At 37.4% G+C, this 26,159-nt stretch overlaps 1 protein-coding gene and 2 pseudogenes across 1 annotated transcript in view; 2 read left to right on the top strand and 1 right to left on the bottom strand.

Annotated features, from left to right (window-relative positions):
• The first annotated feature begins 495 nt into the window (after positions 1-495).
• Positions 496-1,210, top strand: LOC114494848 (annotated as a pseudogene).
• A 14,146-nt stretch (positions 1,211-15,356) lies between these two features.
• Positions 15,357-26,159, top strand: part of TANK (TRAF family member associated NFKB activator) — a 90,644-nt gene continuing 79,841 nt past the window's right edge. Inside the window, exon 1 of the mRNA XM_036023397.1 lies at positions 15,357-15,546. The gene's annotated coding sequence lies outside the window, so the exon portion shown is untranslated. The remainder of the gene's footprint in view (positions 15,547-26,159) is intronic.
• On the bottom strand, positions 19,031-20,876 carry LOC114494847 (annotated as a pseudogene).

The following is a 26,159-nucleotide window of genomic DNA, read 5'->3' as shown; positions in this document are numbered from 1 at the left end:
ATTTATGAGCAGCCCACACAGTGTAGTTACCTAGAAAAAGAACAAATTTCTGAGTCTTGGTCAGGACCCATTTCTGCCACCATTTTCAAGAAGTTGTGATAGCTTTGAAAAGATAGCAAAACTTTGTTTCTCCCATGTTTTAAAAGTGATTTCAATAACAGTAAAGATGAAATCAGAGAGAAGACTTTTGGAGTTAGAGATATATTAACTTTTGAAATCTTTATTAGTCATCAGGCTGTGGAAGCAATGGCAGAATCCCTTCTCCTGAGTCATAACAATGGATGAATCATAGGGAAGCAAATTCAAGGCCTCAGACACCAGAGCTCAGGCAAGAGTGAAGTAAATTCAGGATTGGAAATATGATCATTGAAATCAAGAGTAAAAAGCCTCCAAGTTTCCCTCCACAACAAGCATGGGCCATGCCCTCACTCACTCTTTTGCTGCCACCATCTTGGCCCAGTGTTCCTGCACAAAGAGCCCTGGGAAACCAGATAAATCATCCCTGCTCCAGAGCAGGAGTTACCAGTGCCCCAGGCTGAGACATAATCTGGAACAGAATCCGACAGTGATGAGTCAGTACCAGAGCTCGAGGAACAAAACTCCACACAGGCAGCCACACAACAAGCCCAGCTGGCATGAAGAACTAGTCAGTAAAGCAAGCAGAGCCAAAGTGAAAAGAAGGCAGGAGAAGATATGACCAAACTAAGTCTTCAACAGGTTGCAGGGGTTACTAGAGTACCTATCCAGAAATGTGAGAATATCCTCCTTATCATCACAAAAGCAGATGTCTATAAAAGCTCAGGTTCCAATGCCTGCATAGTTTTGGAGGAAGCCAAGTTAAAGGATTTATCTCAACAGGCACAGCAAGCAACTGCTGAGAAATTCAAAGTTCAAGGTGAAGCTGTTGCAGCCACTCAAGAAAACACATAGACTCCAATGTACAAGAGGAGAGTGGAGAGGATGAGGTTGATGAAACAGGTGTGGAAGTTTAGGACATAGAATCGGTCATGTTACAAACATGTCAAAAGCAAAGGCAGTCCAAGCCTTGAAGAACAACAATAATCGTAAATATAACCATATAAAAACAAGGACTTTTTTTTGGTGTTTCAAAAGAGTAACTGCAGCTTGCTCTGAAATTTGTACTGCTTCTATCATTAATAGAGTTACAGCTTCCTGTGGGATGAAAATAAATAAAAGAAATCAAGAGTAAAGCAGAAATAGCACAGAAACACAGGCTTTTGGAGTCTGGTGATTACACCCAAACCAGGAATTTAGTAGATCAGATCTAGGTCACTATTTGAGGAGCAGGCGCACAAAAGCCCAGAGATAAATGATTGCTAAGAGGTGCCATGATTCACACTTTCTGCGAAAGAAGACTAAAGAAACCTTAAGTCTACCTCTTGGAAATCTTTTCCTCTGTCATCTCCAGTCTACAGAATAACTTCCATTTGCTCTGTCTATCCATTTGCCTGTCTGTAGGAACAACCCTGAAAGAATGATGAAAGTCTCTGAGACTAATTCCACACACCGAACTGGTCCAACCATATTGACTGAAACAATACCTTGAGAAAACGAGTCCGTATATTAAGTCATCTAGTTCTGTTTGTAGATATATCCTGAATCTAGTTGTGCTTAATGTCTCAATAGTGAAATTATCAATGTATGGAGCACTGTAAGTAGACTTGTTCCTGTCGCCTCTGATTTTTATCTGAAACCCCAGAGCAAAGAACAGTGTTAAAAAGCTCCCATTATTCATACGTTTGTTCAGGGATCACCCCCAAAAAAGGTGATCTAGAAACTCGAATCAAAAAATAAAAAGGGGCAAGGTGATGAATCTTAAAAAGATTATAGTAGTGGAGATGTTCAGAGAGTAATCAGAGAGAAGGCATTTTCTCTAGCCATCTTGCTGTAGAATTTGGGAGAGTAATCACAAGCACACAAGGCATCCTGCCAGGTGAGGGGGGAGTTAGCCTGGCAGTGTCCACTAGAGTAGGTTGAGTATAGAGACTCTTCCCTGGAAGAGTTTAAAGTCAAGAGGCTGGCCTGGTTCTGACTTTGAAGACCGAGTCAGGAGAGAGGGTTGTCGCAGAAGTAGCCCACACTTCCACAGTTCAGTAGAGCAATGTCACAGGTTTTCTGGTGAACACCATGGGAGAGAACCAGGTCTAAGTCAAGATTCCAAAACAAAGACCCTGTATAGGATATACTGTTGATTCAGGGTCTCAGGGGCAATAGCAAGAAATCAGAGAGAGCACTGTTCATGCCAGGGACAAGTCCAGTGTCTCATGAATAATGGGGCATGTACCCTACACAGAGGCCTTCCAAGTCAGATTAATACTCCAGCAATACACCTTCTGTTCCATACCTCTGCTCCATTCTCACAACCCTGTACACATGTCTGAAAGATGCAGAGTTTCTGTCTGCCAGTCCTGAAGGCCCTGGTTTCCTGGACAGAGTGAGAGCACCTAAGGATCTCATTAAAATGCAAATTTATCAGATTCAGGTTGAGAAATGCAGAAGCATGGCCTTACAATTCTGCATTTCTAATAATCTAATGGTTCTGTTGCTGCTGATCTGCCAACCATACTTAAGTAGCAAAGACATAGATGGTAACACAATGAGATGAGGACTGGGGAGTGGGAATGTAAGTCAGGAAAGAAGTGAAGAGGACTACCATGCCCCCTGTGTGCCCCTTGCCTCACTGCAGTTTCTGAGCCCAAGCCAGGACCAAGCTGGGAAAAACAATTAGTACTTCTTTAAATGTAAAAAGACTTTTAAAAGTGATGATGAAATGAATTAAGTTGATTTTTGTTTGTACCATGCCAAGTTAAGTTCACGTCATGTCATGGGCTCAGTTGTGTCCCACCAAAATTGTACATTAAAGCTATAACCCTCAGTTCCTGAAAATGTGACTGTATTTGCAGATAGGACCTTTAAAGAGGTGATTAAGTTAAGATGAAGTTATTAAGGTAAGCCTTAATCCAACATAACTGGAATTCTCATAAAAAGAAAAAATGTGGACACACAAAGAGACACCAGGTGGGGAGGGAGACATGTCTGCACAGAGAGACAGCAGGAGGGCAGCCATCTGTGAGCAAAGGAGGAGGATCTGGAGCAGATTCCTCCTTCATGGTTCTCAGAGGAAACCATCTCTGCCAGAACTCGATCTCGGTCTTCCATGTCCTTTGCAGAACTATGAGAAAATAAATGTCTGTTCTTTAAGCCACCTAGCCTGTGGTATTTTGTTATGGTAGCCCTAGCAAACTAATGCATCAGTAAACCAGTGAATGGAGGGAAAATTTTTCTACTTGTTAACTTAAATACTGTATGTCTTAGAGCTGCAGAAAGCTTCTGACCCATACCACTATCAGACTTAAAATTAACCTAAAAAGTAAAATTAGAATTCAATTCAGTATCTATGTAGAAATTTTACCATCTCACAGAGGAAATGAACTTCTCTATCTTCAAATCTTCTAACACATGTCTGAAATATTATAGCCTCATACTGTATCATCATGTCAGAAAAGTAAACAATTTCCCCTACATAAAATAAGTAAACATTTCTCATTAACATAAATGTGTTTACATAGGAGTACTACCTTCAAAGCTTAATCATGTTTCTATAGCTAGAAAAGAAGGGAATATTTTGAGAGTTCAGTTTGATACCATTTATTTAAAAGTTTCAAAAGGGACTGGTGATTAAGATACAGCACTTCAGTGAAAGTCTTCTCCTCAGACCCTTGGTCGGATTTGCTATCCTACCACTTGATGGGTGAACTGAAAACCTAGTAGACCTCATGTCCAACTATTTGCTAAATATCTCCACATAAATGCTCTATCAGCTCCTGAACATCAGCTTCAATAAGACTGAACATCTCGATTAACATGGTCCTGTTCTCTCTACATCATTTTTTCTAGGTTCTAATGTGGTTGAAAAAGACTGAAGAAATAACATCCTTGTTTGCAGCAGCTAGAATGGTGCCCGGCACCACCGTTACTCTCACAGTCACCTGCACGGCCAACTTTCCAGTCCCATAGTTAGAACCCAGTAGCACCTTCAACAACTTCCTTTCCTTGGTTCCCCCATTTTTATCAGTCCCTATATTCTCCCAATTTTATAGTCAAATAATTATTCCTAACTGATCTCCCTGCCTCTAATCTCTGTCCTCTTCATTAGATTAGTTTGTAATATTTTGTTCCTCTCTGTATCCCACATAGTAGTAGAAAGTCATTTTTTTCTGCTGAATTAGAGCTTTCAGCTCTTAAATAACCATTCCTCTGAAACCCCAGAAAGGTGTGTATATTCAAAAGGTGTCTCCTTTAGTCGACAGAAATCAAAAATAAAAATGTAACAGGAAACCCCGAGTAATCAATATCTAAGGTACTTTTATCTTCAAATATGTATAAGGCTCTATAGCTCTCCCAGTTTCGGTACCTCCTATTTCCAGAACACGCAGCTGCCTTTGGCCAGGAGCACCAACTGGGGCAAACCTTCACCAGCACACTCTCTCCCTGCGGGGCCACCAGCTAGACTGGCACTGTTTCTTGTCTAGGCAGCTTCTCGAACCAGCCTCGCTGCACTCCATTTAATTTCATTCAGAGCTACAAACTCAAGCCCTACAAAAATTTTCCCTGCTTTTAGAGAAGACCCAGGTCCCTATAGGCCTAAATAAACTGAGTTTTTACTCATTCTGATTTTTATACATTTCTTTCTTAAGAGAGACTGTGTCATGTGGTAAGAAGAGCATGGGCTCCAGCGTTAGGCAGGCCTCAACTCAAATCCTGGTTCTACATTAGTAGCTGTATGACCCTCCTCCTCTGCTCTCTCACCTATAGAATGAGAATTAAATCTACTTCCTGGTATGTTTGAGATGATTCAGTAAGATAATGTATTTGTATATAACAGCTAGTATGGTGCTTGGCACAATGAAGTTACTACATAAATATAGGCCTCTTTATCTTCTTTATAAATATTTGTTTTTCACTTTCTCACCTTATGCCATAAGTACCTTGAGAATCTTGGAAAAAGGCCTGGAGTCCTGCCAGTAATGACTTTAGCTTATATTGAATATCGTCATAAAGTTTCTTTGTTTAATACCTTGGACCATAATTACTGTAGAGTCAAAGATTCAATTGGATATTTTCCTCAAGTTTCTGGGTGCACCTCAATTGAAGAGAAGTGTAAGTGCCCAAGTTCTTTAGCCTCCTGTTTCTTTGAATAAGAGTCTTGTTACTATAGGAAGTTTTCTTTACATACAATGCCAAATAATAAATTCTTCTTTCCATAATATAAAGTCATCCTGTGTGGCTATCTATTCAGAAGTGGTAGAGAACGTCATGTCTCAAACTCAATTCTGTATTTCTTTGTGTTCTAGATATGTCATTAACCATTAAGCACCTGGCACAGGCATAGCACGTCTAGGTGCTATGAAGCTACAAGTTATGTGCCAGTCATGGCTTCTGATCTCACAATGCCGGAGTAATTCTATAGCAATTCTATAACAACAGTGTGTGCAAGATATAACTAAACTGCCTTTCAGAGTCTCAGTGCTAGAAAAGTTCAAAAGAAATAGGAAAGTCTTCTGACTGATGGTAGGGGAAAGGTTCACCTTGGAACAAAAGAAAGGTATCTAATGCAAGAACAGAATGTCAATGAATGTGCCATCAAATGCTAAATGCATTATACTTGTTCCCAGTTGGTTAACTTTATTGTTCTTCTCAAGGAAAACCCACCTCAGCATTCCACAGCGGGCAAGAACCCACCTCTGTGCAGACCACCTGCATGAGCCATCCTCGTACACAGCCTTTCTTCTCCCACCTTCACCAAACTCCACTTTCCTTTCTTCTCAGTTTTCTCCTATATCCTCTCCCATCACAATCAAGTTCTGTGTCAGAAGTTCAATCATGCCAAGGAAAAGAATCACAAACTATTGGTAAGTTAGATCTCAACGGCATCTTAAACATCGTAGAGTTACCCTTCATTACTTCATTCAATGTTTGCAGTCAAAGACTGTTACATTCAGTCATTCATTATTTCACTTGAAAACATCTAAGCCACCCTATTATATGCAAAGTTCCCAGTAACTGTATTTCTGGTCAGTTTCTCTTATCCTTAAGAATCTTATCCCCTGCCTTTTCTCCATGTGATCACTTCAGACAAAATTAGGAAATGGAGGAAACTGACTTTTGTACTCCTAGCCTCTTCATTCTTAGCCCATGTTCCTCTTCAGTGACCTCCCCCATCTTAGTTACTTTAAATTTTCTCATTTCCCTTGTTATCAGTTATCATTAGAGTCTTCAGTCACCTTAAGGCTGAATGGCCCATACCAATATGATTGATTGTTCTTCTTCACAAGGTAGTCACATTTTAATTGGGGTTAAAATCTAACCCAATGAAAACTAATCCCTTACATTCAAAAGTTTGTCAGCTAAAAATATCACCTCCCAATTCCAAAGCTCCCTTTGACTGTCTTCCCAGAAAAAAAAAATGGAGCTTGAAATTTTCTCCTTTGCTGTAAACACAATGTAAAGCTTTGCCAGTATAGGAAACGGGAGAAATCCTACAAGAGGAACCAGGTTCCTGGTTTCAGTGTTTCCCATTTGCTTCTTGTTCCTATCTCATGGCTTCCAGCTTCATGTGTGAGGTTCATCCACTGGCACTCACCCCCTCAAGGGTCAGTGGAAATAGAAGAACAGCTTCTTGTCAGGTTGCAATGCCATCCCTATTGACAGCTTCCCAGTAAGTCACACATGTATCCTGGAAGTCAGTTTCCCAGCCTTGGCCTACCTGCATTTTGGAAGGATGTTTCCTGCATGCCCAGTATCTGTGGTCTAGTTCTAACACTGGTACCCCAGAAAAATTATCTGCAATCCAATGGTCTATAGGCACACCTTCTCCACTCTGGCCTGAATCCCAGCCTTGGGGAGGAGGCCTCTTTTCCACATTTCTTCCTTCCTTGGGTACCCTTAATGAGCTCTATTGCATTCTTTTGAGTTCTGTTCACCCCTTTATAGATCATCATCTGTTATATTCTATTAGTCTTTATATTAAATTTTCCCTATTCAAATTATAATACTATATGGTGTCTATCCTTTGACTGGCCCCTGACTGGTGTAAGAAGGGGAAGAAATGATCTTCATTCCTGAGGAATAAACCTTCAAAGCATTTGTTAAAAAACCCAAAGTATGCAAACAACCAGAGAGATAGTTTGAATTTCTGCCAGAGTAATCCATTGCAAATTAGCCTAATATCTTGGTTTTAATAAATAAGATAGAAAAAAGGCAGTGAGCACTCAAATCCTAGAAAAAATAGATTCTCATATTGAACCTGCAACTAAAAATAAAATAAAGCAAAATAAACAAACTAAAAAATTCAAAGCTAAGTATACCAGCTCCTTAATCAACTGTCAAGTTTCAATATTGCTGTACTCAAATAAGTATCTTCTGTATTTAGTTTTAAAATTTACCTGGGAGATGAGGGATGAGGGAGCCTGACTAATTAGGCTTTTGCATTTGCTTCCTGAAAAAATATTGGCACAAAATAGGGCAGAAACAAGCCAAGCTGGAAAAGTATAAGATGCTCAGTCATGACACTGAGCGTGGCATTCTGAGTCACACAGTCTGAGCAGTGGAAAGTGAGAACTTCAATGCCTGTCCATGGGGCTATTGCAAAGATCAGTACCTAAGACAGTGCTTGCCATGTAGCAATTTCTGTAAAAGGCTGTTTTTTTGTGGTTCTTGATCTAATTCATGAATCTTGATTTATTATGTTGAGTTTTATATCAGGAAGATTTCAGTTGTTAGTAAGAGAAAATCCAACTCAAATGAACTTAAACAATAAAAAAGGAATTGGTTGATAACATTACAGGAAAGTCAGAAGGTAAAGGGAGCTTCTAGGTTGGTTCAGCAATATCACTAGAGACCCCTCTGTCTTTTGGGGTATCGCATGGTGGGGACTTATCCTAAGGTTGAAGCCCTTTGTAGATTTAGGCTGGCTGCCAGCTGTAACGAGGGCTTCACTGTTCACTCTCAGTGGAAGAGTAAGCTCTGTATTCCAAACCATAGTCCTGGGATTCACCCGGATTAGACTGGCTTGCATCACATGCTCACCACCCCTAAAACAACAGCAAAGTCCAGGGAAATGTGTTGCGTTGACTGGTTTAAGCCAATCTTAACTTACTCATGAATTAGGGGTGTAGTTAGCTTTCTACACGGCACATGCTCCATAAGGGGGAAGACAAAAAGACAATACAGATGTTGCACAGATGAACAAAAAGATCTTTCTTTAAGTACTTTAATTTTTCTCTATAGTTTTCCTGTAATACTTGTATTTATTCACATCATGGTTTTACAGAGACAATGAATAAAAATTTACCAAGGAATAAATAATAATAACTAAAACTTATATAGCCTTACCATGTGCTATACATGTTTTACATATACTAACTCATTCTATCCTCAAACTACCACAAGATTTAGGCAAGGAGCTACTAAAGAATGGAGTCAGTATTCAGAACCTAAGCCGTATGGCTCCAGCACCTGTGTGCCTAACCCTCTGCTAGACTGCCTCTCAACAAAGAGGTAATTTTTAATTCCTCTGATGTGCTACAAAAAGCACCAGGGAGGTTGATTCTATGTGCCTCTCCCCAGAGGTGACCAACATACAGCAATTGATAATAAATGAATGACATAAGAGATTCCTAGAAGGGTTTTTTTATTACTCAAACATTATTTTAAAATCTGAAACACAATGAAAAGGGAAGAGATGTGCCAACAGAGTAATCAGAGGAAGTTCTCCAATCATGCCCCACTCTGGTCCACACTTTAACAGCATTCTCAAATTATAGTCAGAGATGATCAAGTATTTTAGAGCCAAGACCTCTAATGCCAGTGGAAATCTGTCAACACCATTACCAGCTATTCGATACTGAGAAAATCCCTCTCTTTGAGTCTCAGTTTCTCCCTCTCTGAAGTGAAAGGGTTCAACCACATTATCTAAAAAGTAGCATGCATGCACACACACACACAATTATTCCTACACTTTTAGCACTACCTCAATTTTTCTCCCTCAAACAATGGCTTGTTATTGAATCTTTCATCATATCTCTGGCATCCTTCCAGATATGATCATATTAAAAGGAAACCTAACTAGTAAGCCAAAAAATAAATAACAGAAAGAATCTTAAAATCTCTCTGCAAGCTTCAGCTGGTCAGTCCTCCCAACCTGCCCCTGGAGTCAAGCTAAACAGTTTTCAAAGGTCAGGTCTCTTTGAAAGTCTGCTTTATTTTATTAAAGTCACAGAGAAACTCAGTTTACAGACTATCCTTCCTGTCTCTCCCTCTTTTTCCTTCTCCTCTTCAATTTCTCTCTTGCTGTCACTGCTATGGATGGGCTTGCATGTTTTTTATCCCCCCATTTATGGAGAATTACAGGTGTGAACTATTAATCCTATTAACATTAGAAACTACTATACTGTGTGTACTTGCATAAAAATTATTATGACCTTAAACATCTCACTGAAATTGCAATTTCATGAATTTATGAATCCAAAAGAAGTATGTTTTAGGTAATGCAAATTTGTTTTCTACCATTTATAAATTCTGGGCCTCTGTGAGGGAGGCAAGTAATTTCGATTTTCTGTATTCTAATATCCAAACCACTTTTCCGGGTATCTCAGTTTAGAAAGAAAATGCTGTGAGGCTCATTCTTTTGGTTGATGGTTCTCATTAACCTTAACAGGAGGAATCTCGGTACATAGATCAAAATAAAAGGTCTATTTGGCAATAAACTAAATGTATTGTTACCTTGGCCACTAAAAGAGAAAGTAGAATGTGTAATACCCGAGCAGACCTTTCTATGGTAAGGTGTTTCATTCCCTGATAAAATTCTGTCATCTTATAGAAATTTTTTATGGAGGCTTAGATAGTTCACCTTGTACCCTGAAGAAAGCATCATGGATTTTTTTTATGAGGCATACTAAGCTATACATAACAGATTGAAAAAGGAAAGAATTGAAGGATAAGTAATCTGCAGAAGCAAATTGTGCACTGTCATCATCCTTAACTAATGGCATTGAGTCTGCTCCAAGGCTGCCTTGTTGTCCTAAACTGGCATTTGAGAAATAGCAGCAAGTCTAGCTCCCTCCTCCACTTCTCAACAAAGGTCCACTTCTGCACCACCCTCCTTTGCTTTCCCATCCTCCTGCTGTTTCCAGTTATATCATTCTTACATGCCCATCCCAAAACCAAACTGGTAGTTATTGAACAGGGATTGAAGATGGCATACTCTCAGTTCATTAACTGCTTGTCAAAAGTTGGATGCTTTCAAAATTGAGCATAAAAAGGAATAAAATGTGATAGGGTAAACATCTGAATTTCTTTTTACCTCCTCTAAAATTCCATGCTAGCCCTGGCCAGGTCCCAGATGACTCAGTTGGTTGGAGCACCATCCTGTGCACCAAAATGTTTTGGGTTCAATCCCCGATCAGGGCACATATCTAGGTTGCAAGTTCCATTCCTTGTCAGGGTGTGTATAGGAGGCAATTGATCCAAGTTTCTCTCTCTCGTTGACATTTTCTCTCTCTCTCTCTCAAATCAGTAAATATAGCCTCAGATGAGGATTAAAAAATAATTAAAATTAAAATAGCCCCAACCAGTGTGGCTCAGTTGGTTGGACATCACCCCACAAAGCAAAGTGCTGCCAGTTTGATTCCCAGTCAGGGCAGATGCCCAGGCTGAAGGTTTGGTCCCTGGTCAGGGTGCATAGGGGTAGCAACTGATCGATGTTTCTCTCCCTTTCTCCATTCCTTCTCTTCTTTCTAAAAATAAATAAATAAAACCTTAAAAGTAAAATAAAATAATATTCTATGCTGTCAGTAAGGGAATCTGTATTTAATAAAGCACGCTCTAATGAACATCCCAGTTGTACTGTAGTAAAATTGTTGAGTACCAGATGCCTGAGTTCCTACTTACTAACTGCATTTACCAGGTTAAGTTAGTTAACTTTTTTATGCCTCAGTTTTGTATCAGCAAAAGACTACCTTCCTCACTGGGAACGTCTAAGGATTAAAGGAAGTACTAAGTACATGTGAAGTACTTAGAATTGTTCCAGGACCAGAGTAAATGTTATGTTAGTCATTATTATCTCATGTGAGATATTAATACCCTTTCACCATTCCCAAGAAGTGACCATTTATCTTATGTTTGATTTTCCCTAGGAACAGAGACATTATTTCCCGGGGAGACTTACTATTATTTTTGCTATAGGAATGTTGATCTCTCTATAGTGAAACAAAATTTATTTTCCTCTTAGTTCTTACTTACGGGTCTGAGGTCCACCTTGGAGTGATATAGAAGAATATAACTGATATTTGAATTGATATTTTTCTAATATATTCCTATAATAATGCACATATAGTATAGATGAGTACTTAATAACTAGCTTGTCTATGTTCTTCTTAAAGAGTGGTACCCAGAAAGAGGATCTGAAAGCAGTGTTTCCTTCATTCTAGAGAGATTTCTAAGCTCCTATTCATTTTGGAATTTTTTAACATCCCCGTAACCTCACCTTAACTAAAATTACGTCTTTTTTGTATGACTGTTACTATATTGCATCTCATTATCGCCTCTCTGGATTTATGTAACTTTTTCCTGGGTTTTTTTTTTTTGCTTGTTTATAAGATGGTGGATGGTTGTGGGATAGTTGTAGGATGGTGCAGGATATAGGATGAGAGTAGCAGCTAGACAACTTTATCACTACTCTTTTTAAATTTCACGCTAGCATCAATGTATAACTTGAATTTGTCAAGATATTTTGGGATTTTAGTTCTATTAACCATCTTTTCATTACTTATCATTAAGTGCCCTTTTCCTTTGATAGCCAAAATTATGTAGCTCTCATACAATGAAGTTTACAGAGTATTGAGAAAACCAGAGTCCTGCTTTTATTCTGAGCCTCAAAAATAATAGGCCTAAGGTACTTCTTAACTGCCCAGGATATCTGCCTGCCTCACAGATTTGCTGAAACCTCTACAGTGTTGAAAGCAAACTAAGATTTTTAGAAAGATTTTACTCACAGTGTCACAGAAACAAGCAAAAAGCCCAAAGTTTAGCCTAAAGGAAATCAAGTGAATGTACTGAGAACATGGGAAAGGTATCAAATAAATGTGTAACCCTTGATCATTTTTGCTTGTTCATTTAGATGTCTGCGTTTCTCTTCATGAGTCACTCCAGCTGAGAACTGCCCCTCTCCCCTCAAGCACCTTACACACATCTCTGCTCTTACCTGTGGCAATGGGAGGAAGAGGGTATCATTTGCCTCTCTGTTCCTTCCTTAATATCATGAGATCCTCAGTGGTAAGCAAGAGCATTTTAATAATCCCTTCACCCAGCACAGAACCTAATACATAATAGATAATAAATGTTTGTTGAATAAATAAATTAACAAGCTTTCTAACCACATGTCCCTACTGATATGAGGCCAGTCATTAACTTAGGTTATACTTTAAGTAGAAGAATTTTCAGAAGTAAGGACAGTTCCCTTTCCCTACCTCCTCCCTGTGGCCAGAAGTTCCACTAAATAATTCTACAAGTCTCTAGGACATAAAATGCAAGTATCCCTGATGGAGAAGTAATACTTCGGTATAAATTTATGTTATATTGCAAATTAGTGACACCAGCTCCTTCCTCCAGTGCAGTTTATAGAGATTGGGGTGGCATTAGAAAAATAGTATACATCGCCCTGGCTGGCATAGCTCAGTGGATTGAGCATGGGCTGAGAACCAAAGCATCTCAGGTTCATTCCCAGTCAGGGCACATGCCTGGGCTGTGGGCCAGGTCCCCAGTGAGGCCCATATGAGAGGCAACCACACATTGATGTTTCTCTCTCTCTCTTTCTCCCTCCCTTCCCCTCTCTAAAAATAAATAAATAGAATCTTTTAAAAATACTATACATCATCCCCACAGGTCCCAACCCTATTGTGGCCATGGGCCAATAAAATCTTGGAGCATCAGCCCATCAGCAAATAGAGGTTAGATAATCCTATTGCTCCCATAGATAACATGTCTAGAACAGGGATTCATTCTGTAGGTGCCCATGTAATCATCTGAGCTATTTCTCAATCAAACGCCTACTCCATACAACCCAGATGCCTAATTAGCTTCTTGGCCAAAGTTCTAGGTACCTGTGTTCCCTCCTGAAGGAGGAAGCCCATCCCTGAATCCCAGTCAGTAATTAAGAGTCCTGGCTTTCTTGCCCTCCACTGTCCCCAGGAAAGACTGCTTTCCAGGAGTTCTTAGGGAGACCTCTCACCCAGACCTTCCCTGAGAACTCTGCTGTCTATGGTGGTGGTCTTCATTCTTTGATTGGCAACCCCTCAGCCATTCACCTTGACTTGAACCGAAATCCGACTTTTGCTTTCCATCCTCTAATTTTGGCTCAGAGCTCCCTCAAGGCCTCTCTAACCCTAGTCATGGTACCCTACCCCTTGCAAATCCTGGCTCAGTGCCAGTTTGCTCCTTTTTTCCTTATAGGAATCTATATATTTATCTGCCCTGATCTTCTATGACCCTGAGAGAGAAAAAGGAGGGGGAGGGAATAGGAAAAGGAACCATTAGAAACAGCAAAGATAAAAGTTTCCATCTGCCTCACATGTTTTGCCAAGAGCCAGAACTGCTCGGTAGCATAGGTTTTAAATTCCATTCACTCAGACAGAATTTCCTCAAAAAGATCTTTAACTATAGCTTCTTTGTCTTGGCTTCTCAGGACCCTCTTGTAAGCATTGCCCCTCCAGGTTGAAGCCAAGAACCCAGGACTGGCCATTTTCCCTGGATCTTGGGCATCAGCCAAGCTCATGTGCCAAAGCAAATAGAAGAGAAAAGGGGCACAGACAGAGAGACCAAAGGGGCATTTCCCAGTTAAGACATCAGCACTCCTTTGTTATTCTTTAAGATATTTGTTTTTAAGTCCCTGCTCATTAAAAAATGTAAATTCTTGAGAAGCATGTTTTCCTTCCACCAGTGGTTATCTCAATTTTTTTACATTTACAGAGTTCTTAGGTTTTATTTTTCCATTGCACACAAGAAAGTTTAGTGTTTGGTATCAGTAAGGTAGTTATAAAACACAAAGTGCTGAAGAAAATTAATTCTTCATTATATGTCAGATGAGTAAATGGAACATTTTGAATCATAAGTGTATTCATCATTTTAGATACTTTCAAAATTATTTCCTTTGTACAGAATAATTTCATCATGATTAGAAATGTCTCAGGCTTATTTAACATCTAATATAAGAGAGGGCAGTGTTTTAGAATGGAAAGGACACTAGACTGAGGATCAGAAGTTTTAAATTCTAATCCTTTCACTAATTGTGGAACTTGGGGTGAAGTCTCAGACTCCTCATCTGCAAAATACAGGAATTGAAGCAGGAGACTGTCAATCTTTTTTGGTTACAATCTTTTTCCTGTTTAATAACTTGATATGCTGAGAGTATAGTACAGTAAAAAAAAAGAAATACATTCAGATTCAAGAGATTCAGATTTTAATCTGAGTTTTGCCTCTAACTTTCTTTGTGACTTTGAGCATTTGCCCTCTCTCCTGTTTCCTCATCTGAATAAAAAGGAAATAGAACAGATGGTGTCTAAGGACATTTCCAGCTCTAAAATTTTATAACAAAGGAAAATGGCTATGCTGCATATGCTACCTTCCATTTGCACATAAAACTTGATGTTTTCTTCCAAGCAGCCTGAGAAGAATACATGCATTTGTAAAGCATCCCCAGTGTACTGGATGGAACACACACTCAATCCACCTGAACAATAAACCTTTGTTCCCAAGGAGAAAAGCTGTCTTAAGTGCCTCTTTGCTACACTTCTCTTCTAAGAACCTGAGGTCTGGCTCTGGAATCCAGCACAAACATTATTATTACCAGGCTTCATCCAAGTGACCCCTGTAGACCATGAAGCAAAGACAACTATACCCAAATCTAGTCTTTACCTTCTGTTTATAAATGTATACTTATGGGCAAGGGTGACTTATTTAATGCTAAAAAGATTAAAAGGTTATTTATCAAATACACTTACTTTTACATTTTTTACATGAAAATGTGCTTCATCCAAAAATATTTTTGTGTTTATAATTTCTGAATTTTTGTTAAAATGCTGTAACTATTCAAGTCAAGTGTCTGCTTCAAAAGGAAGTCAGAACTGTAGTCACGGTGGTTTACAGAACAATTTCTGGTAGTCTTTGCTTCAGTTCAGTATGTTGCCATGATTGGCTGTCAATAGTTACAAATAAGGAAGTTTTCAAGTCAGGGGATTTCTCGGTGGAAGTTCCCAGTTCAACACAAGGGAGAGCTCAGGGAGGTTTGGTCAGCATTCTAGACTCTGTACTGCCTACACTTTAAAGAGCAGTGGTCTGTGAAAGAAGACTTGTAACCTAAAGAAGAGGTAAGCAAAACTTGAGTGGTTCCTACTGATTCGCAGCCTAGAAAGGTGCTTGGATGGCTTAAACTGAAGTGTTGCTGATTTGTTCTTCTCTTGCTTCTGCTAAGTGAGTAGTTTATGACATGATTCAATAATGCCATTGTATTCATTATTATAGTTAGGAATTTGACCTTTAAAAATGGGGTCCCTAGCTAAGAAAAATTTTAAATACTGTGATTTTTGTTGCGTTCTTCTCAACTTTTAAAATAGAATATATGTCTCTATTGGAAATGATTTCTTTAAAACATAAGTCTTCTCTACATTATAACATAATGTAAGACAAAATGTATGTATTTGGCATAAGTTATATACAGCTTACTAGGTTGAAAAGTACACTAATACTATATATATTCATATTTCTTTTTGGTTAGAATTTTAAAGATCAATTCCAGCATAATTCAGTGTGTTCATTCAAACATTAACTCGTTTATATTTTTCCATTTTCTAAGAGATACATGTTAAAGAATATAGCTTTACTGTAAAGTATCAACCTCATAGAAAATTTTCCATTTCTTAACCTGAAATAGTTAAACTTAAATAATTAGAGTAATCTAGTCTTATTCTATTACCGGTTGACTTTTATGTTCATAATAAAAAGTGAATACTAAAGACTATATAGTATTTTCTTAATAATAATCTTAGGAAGTGATTAAACACCAGAAATCATCATCACTATTATTATGTTAATAGCTACCATTTATCGAGTGTCTGCTGGAGAAAAACAATCACAAGATCTTCCAGTTCAAGACAGAGCCCATGCTTAAACATGAATTCGTATCACTTCTTTTTCCATGGCTCTCTGTTACCACTGCCCTGCTTTCTTACAACATTGAAACAGAATTTTGGGATGTTTTATCCAAACTGCAAAATGATGGGAAGGGGGACGGAAAATTACTTGGCCAAGGTCACAGAGCAGCCAAGTCAGTCATAAAAACTTAGAAGTCATTTCTAGTTCTCCCTTCTCCTCACTCACCCACACCATCCCCTCACTATCCCCAGGGTGCACTTGTACCTGTGCAGAGGTGCACACCAGAGTCTGCCTCCATGCAAAGGGGCTATGGGCTGTGTATAAGGTTCCTGCTAGCAACTGACTAGGGCCCTAAAGGAATGCCCAATTATTTATTTTTTTAAGTTTTATTTTAATCATTGTTCAAGTCAATTATTTCTTTTAAACACTTGTGATAACCAAGAGATGGCCAACTGAAAGATTTAAGACAAATCTGTTAAATTCCTCCAAAAAGTTCTGGTTGGATTTCATAAAACTGTGCACTAATTTGAGGAAAATGATCATCTTTACAGTAGGTGAACCTTCCTGCCTGCAAATATTCTTTCTTTCCATATACTAAAGGATTCAGGAAATATATAGGTTTTTGTTTGTTGTAAACTGTATTCCAATAAATTTTGTTTTATTACATTTCTGTGGGGTAGGGATTTCAGAAAGTTCTTGATTCCATAATTTTATCTAGCATCCAACCATGTATTGATTTTTTATTTATTCTGAATTATTTTAGGTAGTTTACATGTGATGCCTAGGTAGGAAAAATATAATTTTATATCCTCTTTTTTTTTTCTCTCACCACATTGTCCAGAACTTCTAGAACAGAGTTTAATAACAGAAGAGATAGCAGCCGACCTTGTCTTGTTCTGATCTCAGTGGGAATTTCCCTAGTGGTTAACATTAAGAATGATGTTGGCTGTTGGTTTGAGGTAAATAAACTTATTATGAAAACCAAATAACTACCAAATATACTTCTAACTCTAGTTTACTAAAGGTATATCAAGATTTCATATAAAACTATATTCAATTTTTTTGGTATCAATAGAGAAAACTATATAGTTTTTCTACTTTATATAGCATTTTGCTGTTACACAACATAGTAATTTCATTTTTTTTAATTCCACATTATCAAAGATCATGCCCCAGTAATAATGTTAGGTTTATAGTTATAAAGTATATTTTGTTTTTCCTCTGATTAAAGTAATGAATTGGTTGATCAAAACCAGCCAAGCCAAACCTACACATTTCCTAATTTTCTCTTCAATCCACATGTTTGGACGCCTCTCCTCTATTATTTTGTCTTGACAATTTAGTTCAAAACTCAAATTAACAGAAAGGAATGAGAACAATATGACATAGCCAAGGAGCTCTATTCAGGCAGAGCAACCAGATACTCAAACGAAGCAGTTCTTCCTATGCTTTGTGCAAAATCTTTCTCCCTGTTATGACAGTGCTGGTTGCAGACCACAATTCAGTTACAACTTACAGTGGTATGCAAAATGGATGACCCAATTGAATAATTTTACACCAGTTTATATTAAGAAAATGTATGCTGAAAAAGAAATGTCTGTAATTTACTGAGAATTTTTGCATTCATATTCATAAGTGAAATTAATCTGTATTTTTATTTTCTGATAAAAATACCAAAATTTTCCATGTTCTAAAAACATTTAATGGGCACTTTTTGCTCCTTGAGATGTTTAACGAGCAAACCTTAACACTGTTTATCCTTGGCACCTGCTTTCGGTTGTTTTGTTCATAAATGATCCTTTTTATCAAATATTTTAAATGTATAACCATATATGATATTCTCTTGCACTTTTTAAATCATCTCTATAATTACGTGGATAACTCTTTTTCATTTCTTATTTTATTCATTTATGTTTTCTTTCTCTCTCTCTTTTTCCTGGTTGGATATGTCAAAGAGTTCATCTCTTGGATGTATCATTTTAATGGTTAAATGGTTAGCTCTCTTCCAAATAGTTTTTGCTTTTAATGAATATTTTCTTAATGGCTTATTTTAGGATATTTTATTTTTCCCTTTTTGTTTTTGAGTTGAATGATTAGTTCATTTATTTTTATTCTTTCTTATTTTGTAATGAAAGTATTTAAGGCTAGGAGTGTCTCTGAGTACCATTTTAACTATATCACACAACTTTAATATGTCACTTCCATGTGGTCATTATTTTATAGTTTTTTATTACAAATTTATTTCCTCTTTGATACAATAGTTATTTAAGAGATTGAAGGATTTTTAGTTAATAGACTACTTTTTAAGAATAGTTTTAGATTTAGAGAAATACTGAGCAAACATTGCAGAGTTCCCATATACCTGACCACACACAGTTTCCCCTACTATTAACAACTTGTTTTATTAATTCAGCCCATAGTTTATTCAGACTTCCTTATTTTTTTCCTTTTTAAAATTTTGAGGTAAAATTCACTTAACATAAAATTCTTTTGAATGCTATTGTAAATTGAATTGTTTCCTTAATTTCATTTTTGGAATGTTCATTGATGATGCATAGAAATGCAGCTGGCCTTTGAGTGTCGATCCTGTATCCTGCAACTTTGGTAAATTCATTTTTTAGCTCTAGTAGCATTCTTGTGTATTCTTTGGGATTTTCTATATACAAGATAATGTCTGTAAACAGAGATATTTTCACTTCTTCCTTTCTAATTTGGAAGCCTTTTATAATAGTTCTTGCTTAATTGTTCTGACTAGAACTTCAGGGCAATGTTGAACTGCAGTGCTGAAAGAATTGTCCTTGTCTTGGTCTTCGGGGAAACCTTTCAGTCTTTTGCCATTACGTAAGATGTTAACTGTGAATTTATCATAAATTCTCTTTATCATATAAGGCAGTTCCTTTTTATTTCTAGTTGTCTGTTATCTTTCTTTAATCACTAAATGCTGTTGGATTTTGCCAAATGTCTTTTCTGCATCAATGAAGATGATCAGATAGTTTTTTTCTTTAATCTATAATGTGGTGTATTGCACTGAATGATTTTCTTATGTTTAACCACCCTTGCATTCCAGTAATAAATCATACTTGGTTATGAAGTAAAATCCACTTAATATGCTGTTGAATTTAGTTTACTGGTATTTGGCAGAGAATTTTTGCTTCTTTAGCCATAATGTTGTTTTCAGCAGTTCTTAAATAGTTATGTAACTATATTACAGAAGTGAAGAGTATCTATAATTCACTTACAGGTACAGTCTGTTACACCAGTAAATGTGACTTGACCTGTTGTATAAAGTAAATAATGTGTGAGAATTAGTCCTGAAATAGTGCGCTGAATTTCTATTTCCAATCTGGTGGATTAAAAATACAACTATGAATGATATAAAGATGTAAAAATTTTATTATGATAAAATCAGTCACAAAAATAGAGAATTTAGATCCTACCCAATTAATTTAAGAACTCAGCAGTTTTTCTCAAATTACATGAGTTCCACACAGAAAACATTAAAGATGTCTTTCAATGTGATACAACTGTATAAAACTAGAGTATGCCTATTAGATGACCAATATATCAAAATAAACAAAATTTAGAAAACATACCTAATTATAAAATAAGTAGAAACAAAAAGGCAGTTTACAAAGAATTATAAACTGCTTTCTAAACATTATCAGAGTTTAAGTGATATTTCTTTCCCCAGGTAATTTTCTTTTCCAGCTTTGTGAAGTTTGTTTCAAATTTCTTTTGGCTCTGAAATGGTGGCTCCATTAAATTTTCACTGTAATTAAGAATATCAGAAAAACCAAGCCTCTTTTCTAAAATTTCTGTGGTGAAGTCATCTGTATTTCCTAGGTCAATAAATCCAATGATGTAATCTTTGGTTTTTCCATCTTTTACCAGTGTTAGTATAGGAATGACTTTAATTCTCAGTCTCTCAAAAAGAAAAAGTGTTTTTTTCCACATTCACCCACAAAAATTTGATCTCCAGACATTTCTTGGACAATATCACCAAATGTCTGTCTGGTATTTTACACCTGAATGTGGAGTCTGTAGAAAGGGCAGACCACTTTTTTACTCTCTTTGACTTCTTGAGAAAGTCTTGCTAGAGATTTCTCTGTATTCTCCATGTCGTTTTGAAAGCCATTCTTGTTTCTGCTATTGAGCTGTCCTTTGTGCCTCAGGCCTCTTTTCTTCCAGGTGTTCCAATTCATCCTGGTCCATCTGATCCCGTTTCTGAATTTCAGTATCCAAATGTTCTTCCGCTAGTGTAGTCTAAATCAGTCTGAAGCAACTGATTCTCTAGGACTTTTAAAAACATGTCAGCAGATACATTAACTTCCATTATTAACAGTTTAGCCTTGATGAGCTCTCAGTAATACATGAGAAGTGACAGACAGGCAGCTTCAAAAGAATAGTCCACTCTGGCTTTAGCCTCACAGCAGCAGCTAGGACCTACCAGCCAGCTCTTCGCTAGGCCCCTTAAGCCTTACAGCCCCAAAGCCCGAGGAAGTGTGGAAGAAGAGGAATACCGGTTTTTAGTTTTCTTTACTTGCCGTGTCTTCTCTGGCCTTAGTATCGCAATAATCCTGGATTCACAGAATTAGTTAAGAAGGAGTTCACATAATGAAGCCAACTGATCTGGGACTTCTCTTTGTTGGGAGGTTTTTTTTTTTTTTTTAATTTTTTTTTAAAGATTTTATTTATTTATTTGTAGGTAGGAAAGGAAGGGAGAGAGAGAGAGAGAGAAACATCAATGTGCGGTTGCTGGGGGTTATGGCCTGCAACCCAGGAATGTACCCTGGCTGGGAATCGAACCTGGGACACTTTGGTTCCCAGCCCGTGCTCAATCCACTGAGCTACGCCAGCCAGGTGTTGGGAGGTTTTTGATTACTAATTCAATCTCTTTGTCTGCCATTGATCTGTTCATATCTTTTATTTCTTCTAGATTCAGTGTGGGTAATTTGTGTGTTTCTATGAATTTGTACATTACATTTAGGTTATCTAATTTGTTGGTAGTCGTTTCTCCACCTTTTGTCTAAAATCAAGTGTAATCTGTAGGTATGTAGTTATTCATGTATACTGTTATAATCTTTGTTATTTCTGTTTGGTTGGTGGTAATGTTCACACTTTCATCACTGATTTTAGTTATTTGTTGTTCTCTCACATTTTCTTATAAGTCTAGCTAAAGATTTGTCAGTTTTGTCAGTCTTTTCAAAAACTGATTTTTACTTCATTGATTCTATTGTTTTTCCATTACTTATTTCATTTATCTCTGCTTTAATCTTATTATTTCCTTTCTTCTGCTAGACTTGTGTGTTTAGTTTGTTCTTTTTCTACTTCCTTGATATGTCAAGTTAGGTTATTGATTTCAAATTTTTTTTAATTTCGATGTTTGCTGCTATTAATTTCCCATTGAGCATTGTTTTCATTGCATCCCATAAGTTCTGAGATGGCATGATTTATCTCTAAGTAAATCTAATTTCCTTTGTGATTTCCTTTTGACCTATTAATTCTTCAAGAATGTATTGCTTAATTTGCACATATTTGGGAATTTTCCAGTTTCCTTCTTTTATTGATTTCTAACTTCATTTCATTTTGGTTGGAGAAGATACTTTGTATGATGTCAATATTTTAAAATATTAATATATTGAGACTTTTTGTGGCTTAATATTTAATGTATCCTGGAGAAGATTTTATATACACTTAAGAAAAATGTGTATTCTACTGTTATTGGGTAACATGTTCTATATATACAAAGAGGGAACCCCAAATAACAGAATTTATGTGTAAAAAATTGTGTATTTATTCTTACATATTTCAATTTCAGCCACTTTCAAAAATACTCTCCATTTGACACAATACACTTATCAAAACGTTTTTTCCACTGCTCAGAACAGTTTCTGAACTCGTTAGTTTTGATGCTTTTCAGTGCTTCTGCTATTTTTTATTTCACCTCTTCCATTGATATGTTTCCCTTTGAGGACTTTTTTTATCCAGGGAAATAAAAAAAAAAGTTGCTTGGGGCAAGATTGGGAGAGAAGTGAGGGTGAGGCACAGAGTTCATGACTTTTTTTGATCAAAAACTGCTGAACACTCACCATAGTGTGGGCAGGGTACTTGTAAATCATCCATCATGCAATGAGCAAATGCATTGAAAGAGTCTTCCAAAAGAATTCACTGAAGCCCAACACAGCCTCTCACAACAATGCCAGCTGGTACAGTGATACAGATGGGTTCCCAAAACCCAGAGGGAGAAGCCTGTACTATAAAGGAACTACCCTCCAGAAGATAATTCCTGGTTTTTTTTGGCCTCTCCCCTTGTATCTGTGAAATCTAGCTGTTTATAGTATTCTTCAAGTCCTCTATTTCCTTTTGATCTTCTATTTTTTTATTATTAAAAGTGGTGTAGTAACATCTCCAACTGTTATTGTAGCACTGCCTACTTCTCTCTTCCATTCTATCAATATTTTCTTCATGCACTTTGGGAATTTTTGTTTGATGTGTATATGTGTATTATTGTTATATCTTTGTGATAAATGTCTCTTTTGTCACTATACGAGGTCTGTCCAGAAAAAGTCCAACCATTGTTAATATAATGAGAATAGTTTGTGTGATATTGATGTAACCTAACAGCCAAGGAGAGTGGAGTGGAATGTGCATGCGTGAACAATGAGGACTTCACTGCACAAGCAGTGGAGGAAGTAGGCACAGTTGAGTCAGCATGTGTACTGAGTGGCTGTCACATTCAAAATGACTGAGCAAGTAGAGCAACAAATCTGTATCAAATTTTGCATTAAGTTAGAATGTTCTTCCACAGAAACTATTCAGATGATTCAGAAGGCCACAGCTGTGGGCAACTGGTAATTGGCAGCTTCATCATGACAATGTGCCCACTAATGCATCACATCTTGTACAGAGGTTTTGGTGAAACATCAAATTACCCAATTGACTCTGCCCCCTATAGCCCAGACTTGGTTGCCCTGCAACTTGTGGCTTCTCCCAAAACTAAAATTACCTTAGAAAGGGAAGAGATTTCAGACTGTCAATGAGATTCAGAAAAAATATGACAAGGCAGCTAATGGTGATTGGGACAACTATATGAGGTCCCAAGGTGCCTACTTTGAAGGGAACTAAGGCATCATTGTCTTACATACAATGTTTCTTATATCTTGTATCTTCTTCAATAAATGTCTCTGTTTTTCATAATACATGGCTGGATACTTTCTGGATAGGCTTATATAATGCTTTTCTTTGTTTTTATAACAGTTTTAGACTTAAAAGCTATTTTGTCTTCAAAAGAGCACTGAAGAAATAAATTAAGAAAGATACAAACAAATGGAAGCATATACTATGTTCATGGACTAGAAGAATTAATATCATTAAAATGTCCATACTACCCAAAGCAATTTATAGACCCAATGCAAATCCTATTAAAATACCAATGACAAAGGCATATTTCACAGATTTAGAACAAACATTTCAAAAATTTATATGGAACCATAAACAACCCCAAATAACCACAGCAATTTTGAGAAAGAAGAACAAAGTATGAGGGGTCACAATATCTGATATCAAACTTATCTGATATCAAACTATACTACAAGATCACTATATTCAAAACAGTCTGGTACTGGCATAAGAACAGACACATAGATCAATGAAACAGAATAGACAGTCCAGAAATAAACCTATGTCTCTATGGTCAATTAATATTTGACAAAGGGGGCAGAAGCATAAAAAGAAGTAAAAATAGCCTCTTCAACAAATGTTGATGGGAGACCTCAAATGACACGTGCAAAAAAATGAAACTAGACTACCAACTTATACCTTGCACCAGAATAAATTCAAAATGGATAAAAGACTTAAACATAACACATGACACCATAAAAGTCAGGCAAAACAGGCAGTAAAATTTCAAATACCCCACGCAGCAGTATTTTCACTGATAAATCCTATAGGGCAAGGAAATAAAAGTAATAGTAAACAAATGGGAGTACATTAAATTAAAAAGTTTCTGCACAGCTAAAGAAAATATCAGCAAAGTGAAAATGGCAGCAACCATATGGGAAAACATATTTGCCAACAATACCTCAGACAAGGGTTTGATCTCCAAAAGACATAAAGAACACATAAGATTCAACACCAGGAAGAAAACAATCCAATTAAAAAATGGCCAAAGGATCTGAACAGACACTTCTCTAAGGAAGACATATAGAGGGCCCATACGCATATGAAAAGATGTGCAACATCACTAGACATCAGAGAGATGAAAATTAAAACCACAGTGAGATTCCACCTCACACCAGTCAGAATAGCCATCATTCACAAATCAACAAATAAGTGCTGACAAGAATGTGGAGAAAAGGGAAACTGAGTGCACTAGGGAATGCAAACGGGTGCAGCCACTGTGGAAAACAGTATGGAATTTGATTAAAAAAAAAACTTAAAAAGGGGCCCTGGCTGGTGTGGCTCAGTGGATTCAGTGCTGGTCTGCAAACCAAAGAGTCACTGGTTCAATTCCCAGTTAGGGCATATGACGCAGACTCCAGCCTGCAGTGCCTGCAGCATCATGGATAAGACATGAGATAAATTCACATGGACTACTGAGTCCTGTGGAGGAAAAGGGATGGCACGGCTACCCTCTCAAGGAGAGAGTGTCTCGGAGTGGCCTGGCCACTCTCTCAAAGGAGAGGCCCTGATCCTTTCCTTCACAGGATTTTTATTGGCTTTTAAATTGCACAGGAATATAGGTCAAGTTCATTAATTATTGTCAGGCAGTAAGGATCAAACGAATAGATAATGTTCACAGAACTAAAAGGGCTCACACTGAGTCAGGGTCTATCACCTAAAAAGTTATGAAACTTAAGGGACTAAACTCATTTCCTGCCTGGGCCTTTATAATATAATTAAGAGCATCCTCAGCAAAGCAGGCTTCATAGGATTTTACATATCCTTTCTCAGGCCTAATCACCCCCGGAGGTCCACAGTTCCCAGCACAGGGTTGCATTGCCTCTTATCATTGTTACAGGTCTGAATCCGGCAGAGGAGACCAGGCAGCCAAGAGATTTGAGACTTCTCTCAAGCAGAATGAGGACTCAGGCTTTGTCAAAGCCTAGGAGCTAGGGTCAATCACCCCCTTTTGCCATAGCCCCCCAAGTCCTTCCCTGGGGCTTCCATGTGACCATGCCTGTCTTACAAATGAGCAAAGTAGAACCAGAGGTATGGAGACAAGAAACAAACTGACAGTGACCAGGGGGGAGGAGGAAGGGGAATAAGGGAGGAACGAAGGGAAGTGTCTAGTTAAAGAACAAGTATAAATGACCCATGGACACAGACATGGACAATAGGGTGAGGACTGACTGTGGGAGGTGTGGGAGGAGGCAGTGGGTAGGGCAGGGGAGAGCAAGGGGTGGGGGGAAATTGGGCAACTGTAATAGAAACATTAAAAATTAAAAAATTAAAAAATTAATAAAAGTGATTTTGCCTGATATTAGTATAGCTACCCTTTCTCTTTTCTCATAACTCTTTGCATGGAGAATTTTTCCCTCCCTTTACTTTTAAATTATTTGCATTTTTTTAGTCTAAAGTAATTCTCTTGTAAAGAACATATAGTTTGATTATGTTGTATTATTCATGCTGCCAAGCTCTGCCTTTTGATTGGAGAGGTTAATACACTTATATTTAAAGTTATTATTGATAAGGAAGACTTACTTCTGACATTTTGCTATTTGATTTCTGTATGTCTTAAGTCATACAGAAAATAGGAAATAGGAATTTCCTTAAAATAGGAATTCAAGCCACAAATACAGTCATGCTAGATTTTACATTTGCCTATTTAGTTATCTTTACCAGAGTCAGTTTTTTGCTATAGCTTTGTATTATTGTCTAGTGGCGTTTTATTTGAGCCTGAAGGACTCTCTTTATCATTTCTCATACAGTGA

This window comes from Phyllostomus discolor, chromosome 4 (genome assembly GCF_004126475.2).
Source record: "Phyllostomus discolor isolate MPI-MPIP mPhyDis1 chromosome 4, mPhyDis1.pri.v3, whole genome shotgun sequence".
Taxonomy (NCBI): domain Eukaryota; kingdom Metazoa; phylum Chordata; class Mammalia; order Chiroptera; family Phyllostomidae; genus Phyllostomus; species Phyllostomus discolor.
Note: the sequence above shows the minus strand (reverse complement) of the source record. Positions and strands in the feature narration are given on the sequence as shown.